Genomic DNA, 9,654 nt, shown 5'->3' with positions numbered 1-9,654 from the left:
TTCAATTAACAGAATCAAATGGTTGAAAAGATGAATGCGAAAGAACCCGATGCTCGCACGGATGACACTGCAGCAACCATATTTAGGGAGGTTTTGGGACATAGACCAGGATATTCCAGAGGGCTGGGCCATTCTGTGATGCCAGAATCTCCTAAAGTACCTGGAATACCCAATGAGGAGTATGAACGGCTTGCCAAGGAAAATGAACAAAATAGAAAAAATTCAGAGTATTACCAAAATCGCCTGAAAGAGATTGAAACTGGTCTAATGGCTATGCAGGAGAATATGCGAGAATATGAAACACGTGTAAACATAAGAATGACAGATATGGAGACAGAATTAGAGTCTCAAAGAGAGACTCATGCTGCAGCTCCTTAGGCATCTGCTGCCAGCTAGCAGTACCTACTAATTTTTTTTTTTTTTTGTCACACTTTTGCTAACCTATTTTGATGAAGTTGTGGTAGGGAGATATTGGTATAGTAGCATTACTTTTGTCTACCATTCTACTCTAGGGAATGTTGTTGGAGAGGATGAAGGAAGTTCATGGAGGTAATGTGGGAACTTGCACAGTTAGAATTTTTTTTTTCAATATGTTTTCCTGGTTACTTGGCTTTGTGAGTAGTTCATCCCAAAAGTAGTACGTATTTTAAATGTAGTTAGTAAAAGGGAGGGGAACAAGGGTATTTCATTAAATGAATGAAGTAGGAATAGTAAGAATAGGGATATAATTATTTTAGTAAAGGTTTGACAGCTCATTTATACCTTATTCACTGATGATATATATCTCAATATAATCAAAGTGAGCATATATGCTGTTTTAAGTTTCCAATTATTTCATAGAATAAGCATTGTGAGGATAACATGTTATATAATCTCACTTTTATATAGAGAAGCAGCCCCGGAATATTGACTGCATGCGGATAAATTACACTAGTAGGTAGGTAAATTGGCTAGCTTTAAAAGTATACCCTATTGGATGCAGATATTTAGTTTAAGTATTTTATGCTTTCATTTACAGCTATGCTTTAATGCAATATTGTCTAGACAAGTGTAACTAAATAATGCCCTTATGTGTGTGCTCTATTAAAATAGTTTGATAGATTTAGCTTGAGCAGATTGTGTAAATTAAAGCACACTTTAACTAAAATTACTGTGATTATACACAAGGTTTTTTGTATAGGCAAGGCATGGAGACAGTTGGAATTTCAGTGAAGGTGGTAGAAAAGAGGTTGGTCATGGCCCTGCCAACATCAGGTAAATATGAACTCATGATTATCAAATTATCTCATCATCGCAGCCCCTAATATGGATTAGGAAAAGGCCATTAATTAGCTAGCTTGTATATAAATGACATGCAGACCCTTCATTAACTTATACTCAACATAACTGAACCACAAATAAATCCCAGCTATTGACCAATTTCATCTATTCAATGAGCTAACTTTAGTTTAGACTGTGTTGGGCTGAAGGAATAAAAATTACATTTTTTATGATGTTTGGCCATTGCAAGAAAGGATGATGCATGGTATGAGGATGACCGTAACTTATTCTAGGTTGCTGGTTATATGGAATTGGATACATGCATGATTATATGGTCTTTTTTGTTTTATAGATTTTAAATTTTTTTTTAATGCCTGCAGGATTAGATGGTCTGATTCCATGACATTGATGTGTTTTGTAACAGGTCAATTCACCTTCCAAGGGCAAAGATGATTTTTGGGATATGCTAGCCAATACCCCAAACGACTTCTAAGTGTAGTAATTAGCATGTGGAGTATATGTACATGTAGATGTAGAGTTAGTAGGACTGCTGGCATGTTGACATAGCAACTATGGATGCATTGTTTTAGTACTGCTAAAGTAAGTTATGAAATGTAAACCTTTGAAAGAGTATTTTCTAGCTGATAAGATGATCATCTCATCAGGTAGAAACTGCCCTCCAGTTTCTTTTATATATATATATAACATACTCATGTCTACTGGCTAATTTCTTTTATAGCATGCTGGTATGTTCAATGTGCTAGTTGGACATATTGATGATCAGGGTTAATTTGCCATGTTTTAAAATCAGATGCAGCTTTTGGAAATCATTATTTCAATATATCCTTGCATCTGGTTCAATGAACAGGGTAAAATTGATCAGCTAGGATGTATCATATAGTGACAAGCATTGAAAATCTGAGAATATAATATATGTCTGTGTCATGATCATTATGAATGTTCAAGTAGTTACCATATCATCTCAGACCCAATATTAATTGGAGATAAAAAAGAAAGAACAACATGCTCAAATTACCGTACCTTGAATGTTTATGGTGCCAAGAAAAGAAAAAGTAATCCATCCAGCTAGAAATAATGCTCAAACTGTCAAACACCAATACCTTGAATGTCATATGCAAAACAGAACGCAAGATTGGGAGCTCTTTGTACCATTTTTTCCACATTTTGTCATCACGTAATTTGGGGATTTTTATAAAATTTATGAAATTTCCTGAATTTTCAAACCCAAATTTGTAGAATTCATGCAAGCAATTAATGGCTATGGGACGTAATACTATTACCTGGTAAAATCATAGTAAAAACCCCATTAATACAAAAAACTGTAGTAAAAGATCATACCTGGGAGCCATTAGAATCGGCGTTTGGGTCAAATGCCATAAATTTGGTTTGTGTCCTTCCCAGCGTTTCTTCGGCAGCCAATTACATCGCAGTTAAATTTCCCGACAGTTTTGTGAAGTGCCGAGATGAAGGTTCTCCAAAACGACGAACTGCAGATCCCAGGATGCATTCTCTCTTCGCGGCGAGGTGCAGATTGCAGAAGTTCTTCTCTCTTTGCGGCGAGAAGACCAGGTTGATGGAGAGTAATAACGGCGTCCAAGTTTATGGCTTTCTCGGCGTGTGAATCGCCGGAGATTCAAGGCACCATGCGGCAGTTCCCTTTTCGGCGAAAACCAGAGCACATGTCAGGGTAAAATCGCGGGGGTCTGTCTGCGATGGAAAAAACGTGGATAAAGGGTATTTTCGACAATTTGCTCATCTATTACGGCAGTTTTATGGCGCGGTAAAAACCATACCCGGTTGTAGTGCTTGGACAACGATTGGGAAGGGTGAAGTGAGGAATGGCCTGTATTACTTGCTCAACACTGTTGTCTCTCCTTCCACTCTGATCACCACACTTTCACACTTCTCAAATGTCCAGAATTCTATCACAAATTTTGTTTTAAATACTATTGGTGTCACTAACCTATGGCATTGTCGCCTAGGCCATTTTTCCTTTCCAGTTTTAAATCTGATTATAGATCCTATTGTAAAGAACAACATTTCTACTATTAATACAAAGCCTTCTTACATTTGTCCATTTGGCAAAATTTCATAGACTTCCATTTCCTCACAGCACACATAAAACCTCAAGACCTTTTGAAATTGTGCATTGTGACCTCTAGGGACCTTATACTATCCCTGCCTATGATGGCTCCAAGTATTTTCTCACATTAGTTGATGAATTCACTCAAAGCACATGGCTATTCCTTCTTCACACTAAAGTAGAAACCAGAAAAGGCATAGAATCCTTTGCAAATCTGGTTGAAACTCAATTTGACCTTAAAATCAAAATTTTAAGAAGTGATAATGGAGGAGAATTCCAAATGAAAGAGTTTTAACAAAGGGATTATACATCACACTAGTTGTGTTACCACCCCCCAACAAAATGGAATTGTGGAGAGAAAGCACCAACACTTACTTAATGTGGCTCGTGCTTTAAAATTTCAAGCTAGTCTCCCTCTTGAATATTGGAATGATTGTGTTTTAACAGCCACATATCTTATTAATAGGACTCCTAGTCCTTCGCTTAAAAACTAAACTCCATTTGAACTTTCAAATATATCTCAACCCACTTATGCTCACTTAAAAGTATTTGGATCTCTTTGCTTTTGCCTCCACTCTTTCTCAAGGTAGAAAGAAATTTGATCCCCGAGGTCGCATGTGCATTTTTCTTGGTTACCCCTTTGGTACTAAAGGGTATAAACTCCGATCTTGAGTCCAAAACCATTTTTGTCTCTCAAGATGTGATATTCCATGAGTCAATTTTTCCCTTTCAATCTTTGCCTCATCTCTCATCAACTCCCTCTCACAATCCTACCTTTGTTTTTACACAACCCTTATCTGATTCCCTTGACTTCCCTATATCATCTTCCCATCCCAAACCTGCCACCTTACCAAATCCTGCTACTCCTCCCAACATTTATGTTTCACCTCCTTCACACATTCCTGCTACTTCTCCTCATGATTCTGTACCCCCCCTTTCCACCCCTGGTACTCCATCTAATCCTCCTCAAAGGCTCATTCTTTTAACATTCCTCCGAATTCATCTATGAGGTATTCTATACCTCAATCTCCTATCCTTTCTGCAGCTACCATTGGTGTCATGTTGTAGCAAGAGAATAATAATTTTACTAATAAGTCAGACTCCGATGCTATCTACGACTTGGTGAGTCTCGGGACTCACTACTCCTCCTCTATAGTTGCTTTTTCCCAGTAGCTACAAGCTAGAAACCTTGAGGTTGAAAAGCTTAAAGAAAAAATTTTTGTACTTCAGAAAATTGTTCAAAAGTCTCACACAAGGGAATAAACAGTTTAAATCTCTATTATATTCTTCATTCCGCTTGCCAGTTCCCATGGATAGGGATGGCATGATATTATATGAAGAGAATGAGCAATTCAAACATGAGGTTAAGAACCTCAAATTTATGTAAAAGTATTTATAAAAATTCTCTCTCTATTTTTATTGACTCTGGTCTGTCTTTTAAGAGATATTCATAGCATGCATCATACATATTTTTTTTCTAATCATACATAATCTATCTTCTGGTAAAGGTTTTGTAAAAATATCTGCTAACTGATTGTGTGTGTTTGTGAACTCTAGTACTATATCGCCTTTCTACACATGATCTTGAAGAAAATGATATCTTATTTCAATATGCTTAGTTCTAGAATGTTGTATTAGGTTCTTTAAAAGATTTATAACACTTGTATTATCACATTTGATTGGAATGTGATTATACTTGAATTTAAAATCTTCAAGTTGTTGTTTCATGTAAAGAACTTGAGCACAACAACTACCTACAACAACATATTCTACTTCAGCAGTAGATAATGCAACATAATTTTACTTTTTACTAAACCAGGAAACTAGTGCATGACCTAAGAAATGATATGTTTCAATAGTGCTTTTTCGATCAATTTTGTAAGCAACATAATCTGCATTTGTGTAGCTGATTAAATCGAAAGATGTGTGCTTAGGGTACCATAACCCTAGGTCAATTGTACCACTAAGATATCTAAGAATGCGCTTAACTGCATTTAAATGAGATTCTTTTGGAGATGATTGAAAGCGTGCATATAAGCACACACTAAACATAATATATGATCTACTGGCTATCAAATATAATAAGCTACCAATCATACCTCGATATACCTTCGAGTCAACTGCCTTATTGGTTTCATCTTTATCAAGTTTAGTGGATGTGCTCATTGGTGTTCCAATTTCCTTAGCACCTTCCATCCCAAACTTCCTGAGTAATTCCTTTATATATTTTGATTGATTGATGAATGTTTCACTTTTTGCTTGCTTAATTTGCAATCTGAGAAAGAATATAAGTTCTCCCATCATGCTTATTTCAAATTCTTCCAGCATAGTCTTAGCAAAAACTTGGCACATATTTTCATTAGTACCACCGAATATTATATCATCAACATAAATCTGAATCAAAAGAATATCATCACTTTCATGTTTAATGAAAAGAGTTGTGTCGATTTTTCCTCTTGAAAAACCTTTTTCAATCAAAAAACCACTAAGTCTCTCATACCAAACTCTAGGAGCTTATTTGAGTCCATATAGTGCTTTTGTGAATTTGCAAATATGATTTGGAGAAATATAATTTTCAAAACCTGAAAGTTGTTCAACATATACCTCTTCATTTATAAAACCCTTTAAGAAAGCACTTTTAACATTTATTTGAAAAAGTTTAAAATCTTTATAACAAGCATATGCAAGTAACATTCGAATAGCTTCTAATCTTGCGACTGGTGCATATGTCTCATCATAATCGATTCCTTATTCTTTATTAAAACCTTGGGCTACAAGTTGAACCTTATTTCGAGTAATGACTCTAGACTCATCTTTCTTGTTTCTAAAAACTCATTTTGTTCCAATAATAGTATGATTTTTGGGTTTAAGAACAAGTGTCCAAACATCATTTCTTTCAAATTGATTCAGCTCTTTTTGCATATCTTGAATCCAATATTCATCAATAAGTGCTTCATTAATATATTTACATTCAATCTAAGATATAAAAGTAGTATGATTATAAATATTTTTAAGAGATGACCGAGTACTTACATCTCGTGAAGGTTCTCCCAAAATTTGTTCTACCGGATGATCTTTCACAAATTTTCACTGTTTGGTTGCATCTTGTATTAAATTTTGATGATCTTTTCTAATGTTTCCATGTTGGACTTCCTCTATTGTGTTCTCTTTGTTGAGATTGAGACTTTTCGTGTTATTTATACCTCCTATTTCTTCATCAATGGATTTCTTGGAGAGTAGAGAATTAGATTCATCAAATACTACATGCATAGATTCTTGTACAGTCAAAATCTTTTTATTAAATAATAAAAGTAAAAATTTACATCCAAATACATAAAAGTAACCAATGTTGGGTTTTTTCTCATTCCAAAGCTCATAGGGGGTTTTATCTAGTTTAGACCTTAGCATAACTCTATTTATAACATAACAAGCAGTACTTACCACTTCGGCCCAAAAGTAATTAGGCAAGTTGTTCTCATTGAGTATTGTTCTTACTATCTCTTGAAGAGATCTATTTTTCCTCTCTACTATCCCATTTTGTTGAGGAGTTCGAAGAGCAAAAGAATTATGCACAAAACCATTTTCATCACAAAAAGTTTCAATATTTTTATTAACAAACTCTTTTTCTCTTATCACTTTGGATACTTGAAATAGTATAACCCTTTTCATTTTGAATTCTCTTGCATAACTTGGTAAATGCATTATGTGCCTCATCTTTATGAGTAAGAAAGATGATCCAAGTATATCTAGAGAAATCATTAACAATAACAAATGCATAATATTTTTCTCCTATAAAAATAATTAAAATGATTTTTCTTGATACCCAAGTTCTTTTGGTTATTCAATTATTAGTATTAGAAGAAATAAGATTTTTAGATACCCATATGGCCCTAATAGTTATTGTATGCTTTCTTTTAATAGGACAAGTATGATAATTATGACCATTTCTATTACAAAAATTACAAATAGCATGTGGCATATATGAAGAACTTGAGTGATAATAATAGTATCTTTCTTTGACAAAATTATTTTTATGAAAAAAAATTTGAATACTAGACTTTGATGTAGAAGGATTATCAAAAAAGTTTTTATAAGTTTTTTGTTTTTGTTTTGGCATATATCCCAAGTCGGCCTTGTCAAAAACACATCTTTGACTATCAAGAAATTTTTCAAAATTCCTTTTTCCATTCATAAAGTTTTCAATAATATTTTCTAAATCAATTTTCTTCTTCTTCAACTCAAGATTTTCATCTTTCAAAACGATGCTTTATTTTCTTAAAGCATCAATTTCGTTTGTTAAAGAAGAATTTTTCTTTTTTAAAACAGTATACATGATACCAATTTTTCAAATTCCTCATATACCTCTTCTAAAACATTTTACAATTTTTCATATGAAGGATCTTCAATATTATCAAGATTTGTTACCTCAATGTCATCTTTAGCCATAAGATAAAGATTTGCTGATTCTTCATTACTTGTTTCACTATCTGAGCTACTTGAATCATCATCTCATGTAGCTTTCATTGCTTTCTTACTCTTGTTTCGATCTTTCTTTAGGAAATGACAATCTGGCTTGATATGATCAGACTTATTGCATTTATAACAAATTAAAGTGTCATTTTTACCTGAATGTTTCTTGGAAAAATTTTTGAAGGATTTTCTCGGAGGAGTTTTATTTTTCTTTAAGAACCTCTTAATTCTTCTTATTATCATCGCAACTTCTTCATCTTTGTCGTCATTTTCTTCATTTTCATCACTTTTACTTTCATGAATAAAAGTTTTAAGTGCCAAACTCTTCTTTGGCTTTCCTTCTTCTTCTCCTCTTTCCAATGTGTACTCATGGGTGGTAAATGAACCGATGAGTTCATTTACTTCGAGTTTTTTTAGGTCTCTAGCTTCAAGAATCGTTGTCCCTTTTGATTCCCAGTATTTTGGTAGAGAGCTGAGAATTTTTCTTATTATCTCCGCCTTGGAATAAACTTTGCCAAGAGCTATCAAGTTGTTTATGATGTTAGTAAAACGAGTGTACATACTAGAAATAGATTCATTATCATGCATCTTAAACATTTCATATTCATGAGTAAGAATATAAATTTTTAATTTCTTGACTTGCAAAATTTTTTTATAAGTAAGTTCCAACTTATTCCAAATTTCCTTTACCGTAGCACAAGTCATTATTCTATTAAACTCATTTCCATTCAGAGCATTATATAATAAATTCATAGCAGTTAAATTCAATGTATAAAGTCTATCGTCTTCACGATCAAACTCTTATTCTTCCTTTTTGACCTTTACTCCATCAACCACTTTTGTTGGAATATAAGGTCCATTTACAATGCATTTCCAAATTTCTCGACCTTGAGCCTGATGAAATATTCTCATTCTAACTTTTCCAAATGAGTAATTGTCTCCACAAAAGAGTGGAGGCCAATTGGTAAATTAACCTTCACCAAATGAACCTGCAATGTTAGCCATAAGATCATAACTCAAAAGATACTTAATCATATAACAGAGCTTTTGTTCTGATACCAATTGTTACTAATCATAGGTAGCACCTATGTCACCTAACAATTGTACCTACCAGACTATCCAGTCACCGTCACCCATGGTCGGAAAGTCTTGCTTCGGTGGCACAGTCACAAGCGAGAGTTCCCATGAGTGATCTGTCTGTATGAACAGTACATGTCAACTTGCTCTGATACCAATTGTTAACCAAATGACTAACACAAGAGGGGGGTGAATTGGGTTATATTTAAAAAATTAAGAATTATAAATCAAATACATAATATAAAATATAAATCAAATACATAATATAAAATATAAATAAAATACGAAGCAACAATAAATATAAAGAGTAAGGGTAAGAGAGAAGCAAACTCAGTATGTTAACGAGGTTCGGCCCCACTACCTACATCCTTGCTTCAAGCTACCCCTTGAGAATCCCCAAATTCACTATTCAACTTCCTTTAGGTGGAGATAGTAACCTATTACACATTTGAACAACACCGCTTTGCAGAATACCCTCTACATTTGCAATCACCTTACACGTGGTGATTTAATTATTCTCACGTTCTGCACACACAAGGATTATACACACATTTTTACTGATACAAGAGCTGATAGTGGGTAGGTTATCATAAAACATTCCTCAATAAGTGAAATAAGAACAATACAACGCAAACTATATTTCTCTCAAAATGAACAAAGTTTAAGGCTCAATGCTTAGAGAAGAGAGAATGAAAGTTTTGAATTAATGTTGTATATTCTTGGTGTTGTAAATTTGAAGCCCT

General features: G+C 33.9%; 1 pseudogene; it reads left to right on the top strand.

Moving 5' to 3' along the window:
* The first annotated feature begins 1,187 nt into the window (after positions 1-1,187).
* Positions 1,188-9,654, top strand: part of LOC122306385 — a 28,895-nt pseudogene continuing 20,428 nt past the window's right edge.

Source organism: Carya illinoinensis, chromosome 4 (genome assembly GCF_018687715.1).
Source record: "Carya illinoinensis cultivar Pawnee chromosome 4, C.illinoinensisPawnee_v1, whole genome shotgun sequence".
In the NCBI taxonomy this organism is placed as follows: domain Eukaryota; kingdom Viridiplantae; phylum Streptophyta; class Magnoliopsida; order Fagales; family Juglandaceae; genus Carya; species Carya illinoinensis.
This window is presented reverse-complemented; position numbering and strand designations above follow the sequence as displayed.